General features: G+C 32.8%; 1 long non-coding RNA gene across 1 annotated transcript; it reads right to left on the bottom strand.

Annotated features, from left to right (window-relative positions):
- Positions 1 to 9,224: 9,224 nt before the first annotated feature.
- Positions 9,225 to 17,505, bottom strand: LOC145333878 (uncharacterized). The gene is made up of 3 exons (XR_013884632.1): positions 17,416 to 17,505; positions 15,370 to 15,435; positions 9,225 to 9,331 (listed from the first exon to the last, which is right to left on the bottom strand). It is a non-coding gene; the product is annotated as an uncharacterized LOC145333878 (long non-coding RNA).
- Between the last annotated feature and the right edge of the window lie 977 nt (positions 17,506 to 18,482).

Here is an 18,482-nt window from a genome sequence, read left to right on the forward strand (position 1 = left end):
ATCCATCCATCCAACTAACTATCCATCCATCTATCCATGCAACTATCTATCCATCCATCTATCTATCCATCCATCTTTCTGTCCATCCATCTATCCATCCATCCAACTAACTATCCATCCATCTATCCATCCAACTATATATCCATCTATCTATCTATCCATCCATCTATCTATCCATCCATCTATCTATCCATACATCTATCTATCCATCCGTCTATCTATCCATCCATCTATCTATCCATCTATCTATCTATCTATCCATCCATCCAACTATATATCTATCTATCTATCTATCCATCTATCTATCTATCCTTCCATCCATCTATTTATCCATCCATCCAACTACCTATCTATCTAACCAACTATCTATCAAAGCATATATCTATCTATCCATCTATATCTATATAAATCTATCTATCTATCTATCGTAGCATGTATCTAAAGGGTGTGTAAATAAAATGCGTACCTTTTTAAAATTAAATTGCGCAACTTGTGTTAATAGTAGAAAAATGTTACGCATACCGTTAGAACCGCTAAGAAGTTTTTTTTTTGGAAATATAAGAACGATTCCTGTGCTACTTATAGTTAGGGAGCTACATGTTAAAATGTCCCAACTGACTTAAAACTTGACTTGCGAGTATATTAGTAAATATTAGAGAAAAAAAACTTGTAAAAAGACGTGCTTACATAATTATATAAGAGAGAGAAAAAAAGAAAGATAGAAAGAAAGAGGAATGAGATAAATAAAAATAGACAAAAGAGATAATTAGAGCTAGTAAATATTCAGGGAGGGAGGCGAAATTGTTTTGAATATGAATACACAATTGATAAATCAATACATTTTTTTCATTTAATTTTGTGAAAAAAATCCGTGAAAAATTTTTAAAAATCTGCCAAATTAATTTGATAGATTTTTAGTTTAAAATGGAAGAAATATAAGAGAAAGAGAGGGAGAGAGAAAGTGGTAGAGAGAGAGAGAGAGAGAGAGAGAGAGAGAGAGAGAGAGAGAGAGAGAGAAAGAGAGAGAGATTTAGCTCATTTTGTTAATTTATTTCAAAATTAGAATGGTGATTCCTGTAATAAGTAGGTTCCATTTTAGAAAGTGCAGCAACTCTATAACCCTTAGCATAATGTCCGTATGTCCGTTTATAAGGTGTTAATTTTTAAATTTTTTACAACAATTTAGTTAATAGTTAATAGATCTTTTTGTTAATTTAGTCATGTTAGAATTGTCCCATCGATTTCAAACTTGGCATGGTGATTCATGTAATAAGTGGGTACAATTTAGAAATCGCAGCAACTCTATAACCCTTACCAGAGAGAGAGAGAGAGAGAGAGAGAGAGAGAGAGAGGGAGCTGGAAAGAGGGAAGGAGGACAGAGGGACAAACATACAGACAACATACTACTTAAATTAGAAACAAGGATGACAATATCCATAAAAGCAAACCTCTGAAATAGTAGAACAAACGAACATTAACACTAACACAGTGTCAGATCTGAAAAAAATTAGAATATAAATGTATAGGTAAAACAAAATTATAAGTAAATTTGTTGCAAAACTTCTTAAATACATAATATTATTATGATAAGGACATACTTGCATTTTTAGCACTTGATTATAGAGCTGCTTTGCTTATGACATAGTACCTTGTGGCAATAGGAGTCAGTATTCAAAAAATCATATAAATATGATAATTATAACATACGAAAATTTATTGTTAAAAAAAGTAACAAAATTTAGCTTTTTTAAAATTAACGTAAGGACTTTCTGGTAACGAATATAGAGTTACTATGCTTTCTAAATGGTATATACTACTACAGTAATCATCATGCAAAGTTTGAAATTGATAGGATAATTCTTACATGCCTAAATCAACAAAAAAAGCTATCACAAACAAACGGACTGACCATAATTATAAAAAAAGTTCTCTTTTAAAAATGAAAATAAACATCTACAGCATTAAAGCAATTTCAATATAACTAGCAGCTTCGCCCCTAGCATCTAGGGGCTATATATTCAAAGGGATAACTGAAAAATATTCTAAAACCATACCCACGCTTATTTTAAAAAGGAATATACCTTACAACCATCTCAAGACCTATTAGAAGCTTTACTGTAAAGGAGAACCATATCAGTTCAGTGGTTAGCAAAATATTTTGCTACAGAAAAAAATCTTACTACTTTATAGCAAACAATTAATATTTTAAAGTTATCATGAAGAAATATTACCAAGACCAGATCTAAAGATGACCAGCCAAAGCTGTCCTGCAGTTCCCAAGATCTTAGTCAACACCAGATCCACAAGTATCCTAAATTCATAGGTAATAATTAAATACTAATATGCTTGTATATTTTGAAAATAGCCTTAAACCATCAAGAGACTTAAATCTTAAGATAGAATAGCATAAAAACCATTCTGAGATATAAGTAAAGCTAATCTAATTGAATAACTTCAACGGTTCAGTGGTTAGAAGGACCTTAACAAATTAAAAAAACTACCTTTCTATTTTATATATTTAAACTAGAGGCTTCGCCCCCTAGCCTCTAGGTAATGTAAAGACCCTCTCTCCTATATTATATAGAAATGTTCATTTCATAAGCTATAGAAATAATATCAAAACAAATCATCAAATACTCGTAAAAAACAAGGATAGAAACATCTATCAAAGGAATGTCTGAAATTTCTTAAATACAGGATTCTGTGTAAGGACATACTTACATTGATTAAAGAGATGCTTTGTTTATAACATTGTCCCTTGTGGTAATAAGAATCAGTATTCCAAAAGTCAGATGAATATGATACTTATAGCATATAAATTTTGACATTTTCCTCTTAGGAAATTTTTTTTCAATTTTGAAAATTTGAGTACCCCCCCCTGACAACGAACAACTATTTTAGTTTAGGTTAGGTTAGGTTATAGGCTAGGGAGCCGAGCGCTGCGGCTAGGAAGGCAAGGGGGCCGAGCGCTGCGGCTAAGCAGGCAAGGGGGCCGAGGCGCTGCGGCTAGGCAGGCTAGGGATCTAATAGGATATGACAATGGTAAATAAATAGATGTACATCCCCAATGATTTTACACATAATATCCCTTCTGTATGTTACAATTAGTGGATGAAACGTTTGGACACTCAAACCAATCAAAATTTAATTTAAAGTCCCCAAAGTTATTAAATTAGAAAATATTGTTATAAAACTTTGGGGACTAGTGTCATAAACAGTCTAATAAATGGTAGAAAGACTTGTTAGTTTAAAAGTATATAAGATGAATACTCTAATTGTATATTTCTATTATGTAATATTATCCCGAGTTGTATCCTTTGCAGCAAAGCTTTTCTAAAACTCACTTTATCTGGCCGTCAGTCTGTTTGTCCAGGTATAATGAGGGTAAATTTAGAGATTGCCGCTAATCTTTTATTATAAAAGTAATAAGATCTTTTGTCTCTAGCGAAGGATCTTTCTAACCACTGAACCGACATGGTTCTCCTTAACAGTGATGCTTCCTATAGATTCTGAGATGGTTTTAGGCTATTTCGCCTGGATATCGTTTCTGTCCTTGCATATCCCTTCGATATAGAGCCCCTAGATGCTGCTAGTACCTATATAATGCAAAATAACTGATAATCATAAAATCAATAAATCAGTCAGGTCGTCTATCTATAATATTAAAGTAGCCATTAAATAAAAATTTGTTATGTTTATTTCTCAGCTGCTGTTTATGATAGAATACATAATTTTTATTTATCACTGAGCAACTGTTGTATATCTTTATTTGTTTGTCTGTCCATCCATTCTATTTGTATGGCTATGATTCTTATGGATGTACACATTCTTGTTTAGATTTAAAGTTATAAAACATTCTTGAAATTTCAAAATAATTTTACAAATTTTTGGGGGGCTTTTTTAAAAAAAAGGAGAATCAACAGTTTAATTTTATACATTGTTATATAAAGATATATTTTTGTGATTTCTAGTTGTGTGAAGCTACTCTATAGTTCAAAATGTCCGTCTGTGTTTATCTGTTGAAAACACAGAGTGGGGGAAATTTGATTTTCTCAGCTCCTATTTCAACATTGCAAAATTTAATATTTTCGATTTTTCTCATATTTTTAGATAAGGCATTTTAACAATGAAATTTTTGATTTTTTGACCTTTAAAATTATTTCAGACAATTTCTTTGATGCATTGAGCATTTACTCATTGTTAATTATGGATGTTGTCATCATTGTTTATTCATTAATTAGTCATGACTCTTATATTGATAGACCATAGTTGTTTTCTGTACATACCATGTAATAATGTATACAATACACATTTATATTGTACTAGGTTCCAAAGTAACAGGAAATCTGTCTGTCTGTTTAGTAATAGGCTTTAAAAATAGAAATGACTGACACTTCTAGTTAAAATAATCCCTAGAAAAATATCTGCACCACAAAACAATATAAGAATAAATATTGACGCATCCTAAACATTTTTAAAAGAAAAGATTTTCTATAATAAGGGTCAGCCCGTCCGTCTGTACATACATATATTTGTTACAATTATCATGCTGATTTTTAAATTTTTGACACCATCTCATTGTTTGATATAATTATACTATTTAACTTCTTTTTTAAATGTTTAAAATATTGTTTGTTTGTCCTTCCTTCTGATTTTAGAGCTTTGCTTTATTGGATGTTGTCATCCTTGTTATAATGAAATTAGATCAAAAAGGAACTGCAAAACTAAAAGAAATATATCTCTGTATGTATGTTTATCTATCTATCTACATATCTGTATTATCTATCTATCTGTATGTTTATCTATTTGTCTCTAAACTTTATTATTTTAGGATTCTGGTCTAAAACCGCTGGTAAAGTTAAGAAATGGCCTTCGGGATGATCAAGATATTATCAAAGGTAATATTATTTAGTTAAAGTAAATTTATATTTTTCCTATATTTTTTTATGACATCGCACCTTAAGGGGGGATTCTTTGTATTTTTTTACAGTAGGTTTTCTCCTATTTCTAGCCCCTGTGGGTGGCTCTAACCCTGCGGGTTGAAACGGTTGAAACGTTTGAACACTCAAGTTAAAGAACAAACCATAAAAAATTAACTATAGACCCCAAAGTTTTTAAGGCAACGAATAATGTAATGGTATTATAAAACTTTGTCCCCTCTCTTTCTGCGTCCATTTAGTGCCTATAAAAATGATGTCATACTGGCCTACCATTGTTTAATTAAAATATATAACAATTTATAGTTAGCAATTAATAATATATGTAGTTTGGAATGTGGAAACCCAGGATTATGAGATAACTAAATCATGGAATAAGAAAACCCAGGAATATGAATATCAAGATAAACTGTAAGTTTTTATTTTAAAAAGGATGACAATATCCATAAAAGCGAAGCACAGAAACGGTAGGACAAACGGACATTAACACTTGTAATAGTGTCTGAACTGAATAATCAAAATATAAAAGTATAAGAGTCGGAGCAAAATTGTAAGTAAATTTGTTGAAAAACTGCTTGATACAGGATAATGTTTATGGACATGCTTTTATTTTTAGGACTTGATTATAGAGTTGCTTCGCTTAAAATATTTTTCTTTGTTGTCCAAGGAATAAACATACAAAAAATTAGATCACATAAAAATTTGTTTTAAAAAATGTAGAAAAATCAACATGTTTAAATGGACGTACGGACATTCTGGTAATAATCATAGAGTTGCTACGCTTTCTAGATCGAACCTAACTACTACAGGGATCATCATGCAAAGTTTGAAATCCATAGGACAATTCTAACATACCTAAATTAATAATTAAAAGCTCTCTATCTAGGACGGACGGACGGACGGACGGACGGACGGACCGACCCTAATTATAGAAAAGCCTCGCTTTTAAAAAGAATGATATTATCTATAAATACTATGTTCAACAAATAAGTCTAATATTTTCTTGTTTTTTTAATTTGAACTTTATTATGTCAGGGATCTAAAGGGATAAGACAAAGGCCGATAAATTTATTAACATCCCACTAATTTTACACATAATTACCCCACTTGTAGATGAAAAAAATGGGGTTGAAACGTTTGGACACTCAACTTAATAAATCAACCAATCTAAATTCATTTAAAGTCCCCAAAGATGTTGAGCCAACGATTAGGAAACTTTATTTTAAACTTTGGGGACTATTGTAATAAACAGTTCATTGTCCCCCCCCCCCTCTCTCTCTCTCTTAGGTCTTCCAAGTTTCCACCAAAAATTTCAGCTTTCTACAAAATTCAGGTGCTGCCTTAGCCATACAGATGAACAGACAGACATACAGTTATTTTCAGAGTAGCTTTGGTATGAAAAAGATAACTTAAGATATAATTTAAAGATTTTTGAATAATTTTGTTATATAATATAACCAGGGACCTAAAGGGATAAGACAATGTGTTTAAATGGCAATACTTCTCTATAATTGTTTATGTCTGTCTGTACTTCTGTCTCTCTTTCTGATGGTAATGGACTAATTATAAATTATATATACAGGGACGTCCAAGGAGGAAGGGAGGGATATTAAAGGGGTGTCTAATGAATTTCTTTTTTTTAAAATATATTAGAATTAATCCCATATCAAAATTTTACCCATTTTTGGACATTTAATGCCTTAGTTAATTATCCATATTTTTTAAAATTCAGATATTTTTTTACATTTCACACCCATAAGAATTTTATATGGGGTTAAATACTCCCCTATGCCCCCCACCCCCTAAGTTGGAGGGGGGTAAGATATTCTAAAGCCCATCACGCCACCATTTACAACCACCTTATATTGAAAGTAATTGTACTTTCAAAAAAAAAGATAATATTTTAAGGTGGTGTGGACTGATGAAGAAGAAAACTGGAGGTTTCTGCTTGTATGATTCCAACAGAATGTACAATATGAAACGCCATTTTGCTGGGTAAGTTAACCCTTAACAGTCAGGCCCCTTGCCGCACCTTAATTGGTTAGGGGGGGGGGGGGCGACGCCCCTCACTATTATCTCAGTTCCTATTAGAGCTAGAGGGCTAAAAAATTTTGTCCCCTGATTGATAATAAATTTCCGACTTTCTGTAAGTCAAAGTCAATTTTTGCTTTCTTCACCCTTTTATTTAACAACCTTTGTTTTTAGGTCCTTTTTTACTTAAAAATTTCAAACGGCTGTAATTTTCTTATTTTTGAAGCTAAGAATAACAATTTTTTCACAGAAAAATGTTTATCTTAATGTAAATTTTATATTAGAAATATCAACTACAAATGTCAGCCGCCGAAGCTGTACTTGGCAGCTGCCAGCCGCCGCGGTCGGCGGGAAAACGGCGGTGGATCTTTATGAAATTTTAATACGTTATGTAAACATGTAAGAAAAGCCCAAGTTTAAAATTTAAGTCTCTAAGTCAAAAATTGCGGTCTAAGGAGCCTTTTAAAGATTTCTGGAGACCTGGAGGATCAGGACCTGCAGTCAAAATATTCTAATTTAGGAAAAAGCATGGAAGAATACAATTTCAAAAGTTCTACTGTGACTTATGTAAAGCAGGTAATTTGTATTTTACCTTATTATTACTAGCAAAGCTACTATATAATTATACTAGCGGCTTTGCCCCTGGCCTCTAGGGGCTTTATTAAAGAAATTAATGGCTTTGCCCAAAGAGGTTTGAGGGGGATTTTTTTTGTTTTTATTTTGGTGGGAGAGGGGGAGCGTTGGGGTGTCCCACCCCAAAAGAAAATAGCTTTACACCACCCCAGGACCAGTAGGTATATTCCCTGAAAAGTAGAATCCGATCGGTTCAGTGGTTACTGGGACAGACAGATGGATGGACAGACAGACATCATTTTACTTTATATTATTTATAAATTACATACATTTGTTTGTAAGTCTGATGATACTTAATCATCTCATATGTTATTAAAGATAGAGCTGTCATGATTAACTTTAAATAATTCTGATACCATTGTTCATAGGTATATAATCCAAGGAAATTACTGGCAATGATACACAAACATTCTACTACTTTTAAAGATAATTATGCAATAACTACGTAGAGAGACTGTCATGCAGACTCACATAAATACTCATTTTAAAAATGGAGGAAGTTAAAGATTAACTTAAATAATTTTTAAAATTTAAAAGTGGAACTGATGGCATATACATATAAATAGACAATTTAAAAACAATGTATTGGAGGTCTTAGAGGCCATAAAATTGATGGGAATGTAATAGAAAAATTATATTGATTGGCGGAGAAACTAAAACAAAATATATGCCTTTTTCAATGCAAAAGCATAAAGCCTGTGTATTTTAGGTTTTTACAGTCATCATTTGTTTCAAGTCCATGAGAGGAAAGTCCACAAAGAAAAAATTAAAGAAGAATATATGTGTAAAGCATCCAAAATCTTTGACAGGAATGTTTATTCAAATAATATTTTCTTACATGTATATAACAACCACCAATATGGTTCTCCTTTACAATGTAGCTTCTCATAGGTCCTGCAAAGGTTCTTATCTTTTTATCCCTTTATGTTTTTATTTAGTGTGGGGGGGAGGGAGAAGGGGTGGCAGTTTCACCTCCTTCTGAAGAGAAATCGTCCTTAGAAATAAAATTTTACTTTTTCTTTTGAAAAATAAAATTGATGGTGTATCATTTTCTCCCCCTCCCCCAAACTCAAGTGCCCTTGCAGGCCTCTTGGGGCATATCCGCTATTAGTATTAGATATACCTGCTTACTTTATTACAAAGGTTTGTTTTGAATTCAATTATATAATTGTGAAATAAAACATTGAATTTTGATGACAGGATGACAATGTTGTACATAGGAGTTGTATCAAATCTTCCTTGAAATAACAGGCATTAATATTAAATCTAATGTCACATAATATAATTAATCATTTACTTATAATATCTATTGGTAGCGCTAAGCTAAATGATGTGCCAATAAATCCCAAAAGATGACAATTTTATTCTTAATGAATAATTTATTTTTAGTATTTTTAATTTTTATGATCAGTTGATAAAAAATATAACCACTCAAGCATTACCTTACTTTCAGACAGACAGACAGACATACAGACATACAGACATACAGACATACAGACATACAGACATACAGACAGACAGACATACTGACAGACATACAGACAGACATACTGACAGACAGACAGACAGACAGACAGACAGACAGACAGACAGACAGACATACTTTGTATAGTCCAATGTCCCCTCCTTCTCTGATTTTACCTGAGCCAGATTTCCTATAGGATCTCCAGGGCAAGAGCATCCAAATCAATACTTTGATTGCAATACCTTTGTCTGGAAGTACTAAAAACCTAAAATAAAAGTAAAACATATTAGAATTTCTCCGTTGAATTTAAATAAATGATGGGAAACCCAGGCCAGGCACCTACAAATACTAATGAATTAAACCAATATGAGATGATTATTATTAATATAATTTTATCTCAGATTCAACATAACAACTGCTGAATTTACAAAGCTTGACAGAATCCAGATTAAAGATATTCACAATAGTCAAGGTAAAGATAAAAAGATCTTACTGGACAAATGTTTAAAAGTTTTTGTTAAAAGTAAAGCTATTCTACACTTCTTGATAATTGTAATCAAGAGTATTATTGTAAACAAGGATGACAACATCCATATACCAAAAATCTGATTAATCGGATTATTAGATCATAAAAAATTTGTTTTTAAAAAAGTGAAAAAATCAACATGTTTAAAATGGACGTACGGACATTTTGGTAACGATTATAGAGTTGCTACGCTTTTTAAATTGTATCTAACTACTACAGGGATCACCATGCAAAGTTTGAAATCTATAGGACAATTTTAACATGCCTAAATTAATGAAACGGACGGACCAACCCTAATTATAGAAAAGCTTCGCTGTCTATATAAAAATATTTAGACACACAAGTGGAAAAGAAGGAGAAACTACTGGACAAGATTAAAGAAGAAAGTGATGCAACTGAGCTACCAAAGGCATATCTGGACCCAACCCATTTGATTGAGTAAGTCTTACTTTTTACTAGTCATTAAAATTGTATTGTAGAAACAGTGTACCGTGTCCAATAAAGAATGACGTCATACAACACAAATGACCAATGTTAGGCCAGTATACAATTTACCATTATTGGTCAATTTCAATGTAAACTGGCCTATCATCGGTCATTTGTTTTGGGGTCAATAATGAAAAGATTAACCCTTTTATATTGTGGGGTTGGGGGGAGGGAGGCGGGAATAGAATAGCTATTTAGTAGTAAAAAATTGAAAATTTCAATGATGATTCTCTGATTATGGCTACATCATTCATAGTCTGTTCTATCATGTTTGTCTGTCTATCCACAGCTGTCTGTCTGGTGTAAGGCAGACATAGGATTTTCATGGTTGCTATGTGTTCTACCTGTAAGCTAGTTTTATCTTTCTTTGACCTGTCCTGACTTAGTAGAGTCTGGCCTATCTCAATTAAATGTGTATATTTTGTATATTAAGTTGACTTGTTATATTTAAGAATAAACAGCCTGTTCTACAAGTTGACCTGCACATCAGATTCACAATTAGTTGAAATCAAGGCAGTACAAGACAAAAGTTCTCCCTATTATGAACAAAGAGGTAGGACAAGAAAAATACCCACCAGGGCACTTCTAGGGTGGATTTATCTTCAGAGGGTGATTGTACCCTTCCCAAACATAGTTAAAAACCTTCTCGGAACCTGTAGGAAGCTTCTTAATAAAGAAGAACCATATTGGAAGCAATTACTTTTAATAAAATATATACCTCTGAAATATCTTGTCCACTTCTAAATAATTATACAGGCATATCCTATTATATAAAGTATCACAGGCATTTTGTCTGAAGCTTAAGATCTCAGTAACTACTGAATTGGTTCTCTTTTTTAGGTAAGATTCACATAGGTCCCTTGATTGTTTTGGGATATTTCAATTTTAGATTTAGGTCTTGGTATGGTTTTAAGCTAATTTACAGCCTTATTCAGCCTTATTTGAAAACAAAGCGTGAGCAGCTAGTGTATATATACAAAATATTAAATTATTCTAATTTAGGAGTAGGAGTATTTAGTACAACAGTTTTACCCAAGGGTACAAAGATAGCAGAACTAATGGCTATTCTCATAAAGAAACCTCATGATTCCAAATATGAGGTAATTTAAATTCATGGATGCATATTTCTTTATCTTTGGTTGTATCTAGTTTCAATAGATATCCACATTATAAAACAAAACTTCAAATTACAATAATTAGTAAAATTATAGATGATATTGGACTTAATTATTACTTTATGTGAAGTTAGGTTTGGTTATATTAGGTACAGTAGGATTAGGTCCCACAGGGTTAGGCATTAGAATTAAAAATTAAAGTAGAGGAACTTTGTGTCAAGTCACCAAAAATAACATGGTTGAACATTTGTATAAAAAGAAATAATTATCATGTTTAGTGTCGTCTTGGTGAAGATTACTCAGAGATTAAGTTGTACAATGGAGTATTCAACCTTTGTGGACCTCTTCAACTCGTCAATCATCACTGCACCAGATATAATAGTGAGTAAGTGTTAAAACTTATTAAATACAGACAGACAGAAATATAGACAGTTTTCTTGTGTATCCTGTCACAGACAGACCAACAGAAGTATAGTCAGCAAGACAATTTCCTTATGTATCCTGTCACAGACAGACCAACAGAAGTATAGTCAGCAAGACAGTTTCCTTGTGTATCCTGTCACAGACAGACCAACAGAAGTATAGTCAGCAAGACAATTTCCTTATGTATCCTGTCACAAACAGACCAACAGAAGTATTGTCAGCAAGACAGTTTCCTTATGTATCCTGTCACAGACAGACCAACAGAAGTATAGTCAGCAAGACAGTTTCCTTATGTATCCTGTCACAGACAGACCAACAGAAGTATTGTCAGCAAGACAATTTCCTTATGTATCCTGTCACAGACAGACCAACAGAAGTATAGTCAGCAAGACAATTTCCTTATGTATCCTGTCACAGACAGACCAACAGAAGTATAGTCAGCAAGACAATTTCCTTATGTATCCTGTCACAGACAGACCAACAGAAGTATTGTCAGCAAGACAATTTCCTTATGTATCCTGTCACAGACAGACCAACAGAAGTATTGTCAGCAAGACAATTTCCTTATGTATCCTGTCACAAACAGACCAACAGAAGTATAGTCAGCAAGACAATTTCCTTATGTATCCTGTCACAGACAGACCAACAGAAGTATTGTCAGCAAGACAATTTCCTTATGTATCCTGTCACAGACAGACCAACAGAAGTATAGTCAGCAAGACAATTTCCTTATGTATCCTGTCACAGACAGACCAACAGAAGTATAGTCAGCAAGACAGTTTCCTTGTGTATCCTGTCACAGACAGACCAACAGAAGTATAGTCAGCAAGACAATTTCCTTGTGTATCCTGTCACAGACAGACCAACAGAAGTATTGTCAGCAAGACAATTTCCTTATGTATCCTGTCACAAACAGACCAACAGAAGTATAGTCAGCAAGACAATTTCCTTATGTATCCTGTCACAGACAGACCAACAGAAGTATTGTCAGCAAGACAATTTCCTTATGTATCCTGTCACAGACAGACCAACAGAAGTATAGTCAGCAAGACAGTTTCCTTGTGTATCCTGTCACAGACAGACCAACAGAAGTATAGTCAGCAAGACAATTTCCTTATGTATCCTGTCACAGACAGACCAACAGAAGTATTGTCAGCAAGACAATTTCCTTATGTATCCTGTCACAGACAGACCAACAGAAGTATTGTCAGCAAGACAATTTCCTTATGTATCCTGTCACAAACAGACCAACAGAAGTATAGTCAGCAAGACAATTTCCTTATGTATCCTGTCACAGACAGACCAACAGAAGTATAGTCAGCAAGACAATTTCCTTATGTATCCTGTCACAAACAGACCAACAGAAGTATAGTCAGCAAGACAATTTCCTTATGTATCCTGTCACAGACAGACCAACAGAAGTATTGTCAGCAAGACAATTTCCTTATGTATCCTGTCACAGACAGACCAACAGAAGTATTGTCAGCAAGACAATTTCCTTATGTATCCTGTCACAGACAGACCAACAGAAGTATTGTCAGCAAGACAATTTCCTTATGTATCCTGTCACAGACAGACCAACAGAAGTATAGTCAGCAAGACAATTTCCTTATGTATCCTGTCACAGACAGACCAACAGAAGTATAGTCAGCAAGACAATTTCCTTATGTATCCTGTCACAGACAGACCAACAGAAGTATTGTCAGCAAGACAATTTCCTTGTGTATCCTGTCACAGACAGACCAACAGAAGTATTGTCAGCAAGACAATTTCCTTATGTATCCTGTCACAGACAGACCAACAGAAGTATTGTCAGCAAGACAATTTCCTTATGTATCCTGTCACAAACAGACCAACAGAAGTATTGTCAGCAAGACAATTTCCTTATGTATCCTGTCACAGACAGACCAACAGAAGTATAGTCAGCAAGACAATTTCCTTATGTATCCTGTCACAGACAGACCAACAGAAGTATAGTCAGCAAGACAATTTCCTTATGTATCCTGTCACAGACAGACCAACAGAAGTATTGTCAGCAAGACAATTTCCTTATGTATCCTGTCACAAACAGACCAACAGAAGTATTGTCAGCAAGACAATTTCCTTATGTATCCTGTCACAGACAGACCAACAGAAGTATTGTCAGCAAGAGAGTTTCCTTGTGCACCCTATGTTTATTTTTTTCATCTGATTGACAATTATTTAAGGTACACCAACATTATACCTGGAAAGAAGATTGGACTCGAAACTATTGAGGATATTAAACCAGGAGAGGAGATTACTGTAAATTACCTAGTAAGTTATAGCACATAGATAGATGCAGTTCATAGGTCTATCAATCTATTTATCTGTTCATCTATCTATCTATCCATCTGTTCACCTATCTATCTATTAATTCATCTATCAATCTGTTCATCTATCTATCTATTCATTTATCTATCCATCTATTTATCTATTCATCTATCAATCTATTCATATATATATATATCTATCTATTCATCTATCTATCTGTTCATACCTAGTAAGTTATACCAGATATGTAGATAGTTTCACTTTATAACAAGAAAACATGGAGAAATTTATAACAAACATTGTATAAAAGTAACAGAATGTCTACAACTAGGGGCGCAGTCAATAGTTTTATTCAAAGTAATATCTGGTTTAAAGTCTATCAATCTCAATAGTTCATCTATCTAACTATCTATTCTATCTATCTATCTATCTATTTTTTTTAGTCAGCAAAGTGTAGACAGCCAAGACAAGCCTTTGACGGGGACTGTTCATGTTGCAGCAATGACGATCTGGAAGTCAATGAAGTTCTGGAAGTCAATGAAGATCTGGAATGGGTGTTACACAGTGATGGAGAAACTCATGCTCAACCAATGGTGCAACAACCTCATCAACCTCCCCTGAAACTGACTCTCAAGAAAGGAAGGAGAGGATGGAAACTACTTTAAATTGCAGGGAGGGATGGGACATTGGGCTGTTTATTACAATGGTTCCTATAATAATAACGTTCTAGGGTCAACAACTTTGGGAAATATTTTGAATTCAAACGGTTCAACCACTAATTGTAATGTACAGAAGGAGTAATTTTATGTATCATCATCGGGGATGTACATAAATTTATCGGCCATTGTCTTATTCCTTTAGATCTCTGATTGTTTTATTATTTTTTAAATTATTTTTTTTCAGAAAACAAATTATGAGCTAAAATGAATTGTAACAGGAAGCATTTTGGTATAAAACTGCCTTGTAATTGTGAGGTAAGCTTAATTTATTTTGATCTGTATTAAACTTTATACTACTGTATTCCATAATATTGTACTATATAAGTTGCATGTTAATTTTCAGAGAGAAAACTAATATTTTCAGATATGATTACTGTGTTTAAAAATGACAATAAAATAAAAAAAAAATTAATATAAGCAGGTAATATATGAAGCTTTTCTATAAATAGGGTTGGTCCGCCTGTCTGTCCGTACGTCCGTAACAGTTAGCTCTATAATTAGGGTTAAATCCTATTCAATAAAAAGTAGTAATATATTTTTGTGATGCTTATTACCTAAGAAAATACTGAACCGTATGGTTTGCACTGTTTAGGAAAGCTTTATAAACGTATTAGCATGGTTTTAGGCTATTTTTATACCTACCTAGCTCTCCCCAAAAGGCTAGGGGTACACAAATTGCAGTTACGGTCAAATAAAGTAAGGCATATATTCTAGAATTGCAAGCAATGACAAAAATACTCACATTCACAAGACTTGGTTCGCAGATAACACTATGCCTAATCGTACCAGGTATCAGTATTCCAGAAATCTAGATAATAGAAAAAGGTATAAAAATCATGATGAATCAAAATTAATTACCTACCTACTAAAACTAAAAGAAAGAAACAAAATATTTTTTTTTAAATTATATTTTTTTACAATCAATGACAAATATAAAAACTTTATCATAAAACTTCTCAGGTCTCCAACCTAAATAATCTAGTAGGATAAAAGGAAGTCTATGTCTCTACCCAACATAGAATAAAGACTATAGAACAAGGGTTGCAAAAATAAATTTAAAAATAAATATTTGGCAAAATTTTAACAGATTTAAAATTCTGCCAAACCAGACCTGAAATCTTTAATTTCAGAATAATGAATTGTCTTATAAACTTTAATTTATTTTTTAAGACATTAAAATTCATAGGTTTAAAATGATTGAAACATGAAAACAACCCCTCCATTTCATAAATTCTTGCAATTATTCCTAAAAGAAAGGGATGGGTGGGCTGGGAAAGCAAAATCTATAGAACCTTATACGTTCGTGGTAAAATTAAAACTAACGTAGTGTAAGTGTACAGCAAACCCGATATGCATCATAGACAAATTAGATCATGTAATTGCTTCTTGAAAATAAAATCAGTAGTATATTTTTTTTCCTTAAATAGCATATTTAATTTATTGAAAATTAATATTATGTAACAAAATAAAAAATCAAATTATTTAATACAAAAATTTATCTATGAAACATAGAATCAGAATCTAGAAACTAAATGGGTACTTTTAGCTTAGTTATAGGAGTAATTTTTTTGACTCACTTAATTTAATCATTTTAAAAAGGCAAGCTTTAAAAAGCCTAAATTTCAAATAAACTTTAATTGTTAACACTCTCTTGTTACAACACAAGAATCAACAAGGAGCACTAGACAACACTATCACATCCAGGGAAATGATTGTTCTTTAATTAAATGTCAAAAGAAACCCACTAAAGCGCTGGTAAAAGGAAGGAAGCCATTTACATGTGATTCATGTGGAAAGAGTTATTCTATATAATGTAACTGGACACACCACTTGAGGACATAAACATGTGAACATATCATAAGAGTTCTGCTGATATTTCCTTTGTCCTCTAAAACTATGGCAGGTGTCCTACTTAACTACATAGTGATGAGATTTTGTGGTAAATAGTATGGCAGGTGTCCTACTGAACTACATAATGATGATATATTTAATAAAACAATGTTATTCCTAATCATACTTTGGATCACCGTTCCAACAACCTGTTTATTATGACAGTTGTTTCATATTCATGTGATATGTGTAGCAAATTATTGGAAATGTCCATACATCTGTAAAAAATAAAGTAAATCAGATGTCATCTGTAATCATTTTTCAATACATATGGGTATATTTTTCTTGAAAAACACATTGCTATAATTTTTGTGTTTTATTAATTTACCAGTATGGCTTTAGAGCTGATTAATATCCGCAGGATTAGAACCGGTTCTTAGCCATAATGAAAAATCATTCACAGCTTCATATAATAGACAATTATACAAGATTAAAACCAGTTTTGATAGAAACAAGGGTCGGACAGCTGTCTATAATATGATGCAGTTAATAACACTGTTTAACTGTTTAAAAACAACAATGAAAACAGCACTAGACAACATTATTACATCCATGGTAATGATTGTTGTTTAATTATATGTCAAGAGAATCCCACTAAAGCGCTTGAAAAAGGAAGGAAACCATTTACATGTGATTCATGTGGAAAGAGTTATTCTATATAATGTAACTGGACACATCACATGAGGACATATACATGTGAACATATTATAAGAGATCTGCTGATATTTACTTTGTCTGCTAGCAGAAACAAAGTGTCACAGCATTTTAATTGAACATATAAATTATATGATACTGACGAGGCTTTTATAAAAGTTGTATACCTGTGTATTGTCTCATACTGGTAAGACAGGTGTTGAACACATGACATGACAATATAGATAGATAGATAGTTGTATACCTGTGTATTGTCTCATACTGGTAAGACAGGTGTTGAACACATGACATGACAAGTCCAACAACAACACAGGATAACTGAGGGAAGCCAATCTCTCTCTTTTTCTGTCTAAACACCAATTTATTAGGTAAAGTAATACCCAACTCTTTGATTGCTCGACATTTGTTCTAACATGTTACATGTTAATGAGTTGTGCATGTGTTTCCTCTAATTTCTACTTGATGTTGCGCACCTGACATAGCAGCAGTAGGAACTATTGTTAATGTCTTTAGTTATGTTGAGGTGGTTCATGTAGGTACAATTTAGAAAGCATAGCAACTATATAGTTGTTAATAAAGTGTCCTTACGTCCACATTTAAAAAATGTTGATTTTTTTCCAAGTTTTTCATGTAAGCTGGACAAAGTGTCTCAAAAATCAGCCTTGTGACGTCATAAAAATGACGGAATATCCATCTCTTTTATATTGTTTTTTTCCCACTTCTCCTCTCTGCTCCCTCTTTTTTATAACGTCACATGGCTGATTTTTGAGACACTTTGTCCAGGTATGATATGTAAGTATGTCCTTAAACAGTGTCCTCTATTCATTAAGTTTTGCAATAAGTTTACAGTTTACAATTTTGTCTAGACCTAAATATTTGTATCATATTTTTTCCCCATTGATGATACACAAAATTTTCCCTTCTCTAGATTTTAATAAGTGGTTGAAACGTTTGGACACTCAGCTTAATGAACCAATCAATCCAAATTCAATAAAAGTCCCCAAAGGTGTTGATCCAACGAACAAGAAAGCGTTACTATAAAACTTTGGGGACTAGTGTAATAAACAGCCCAATGTCACCTCCCTCCTTGATGTGTTACAACTCTGGTATGACCAGAAATTACAGAACCATTTTCCTGAAAAAGAAAAATACAAATTAAGATAATATGATGCTGATTATAAAAATAATACCATTTATCTATAATATAAAGTATAACAATGTCTGCCTGTCTGTATGTATGTCTGTCTGTCTGTCCATCTGTCTATCCGTCTGTCTGTCCATCTGTCTAACAGTCCATCTGAAGCTTAAGAT

The sequence above is a fragment of the Acartia tonsa genome, chromosome 12 (genome assembly GCF_053477335.1).
Source record: "Acartia tonsa isolate MP-2025a chromosome 12, ASM5347733v1, whole genome shotgun sequence".
Lineage (NCBI taxonomy): Eukaryota > Metazoa > Arthropoda > Copepoda > Calanoida > Acartiidae > Acartia > Acartia tonsa.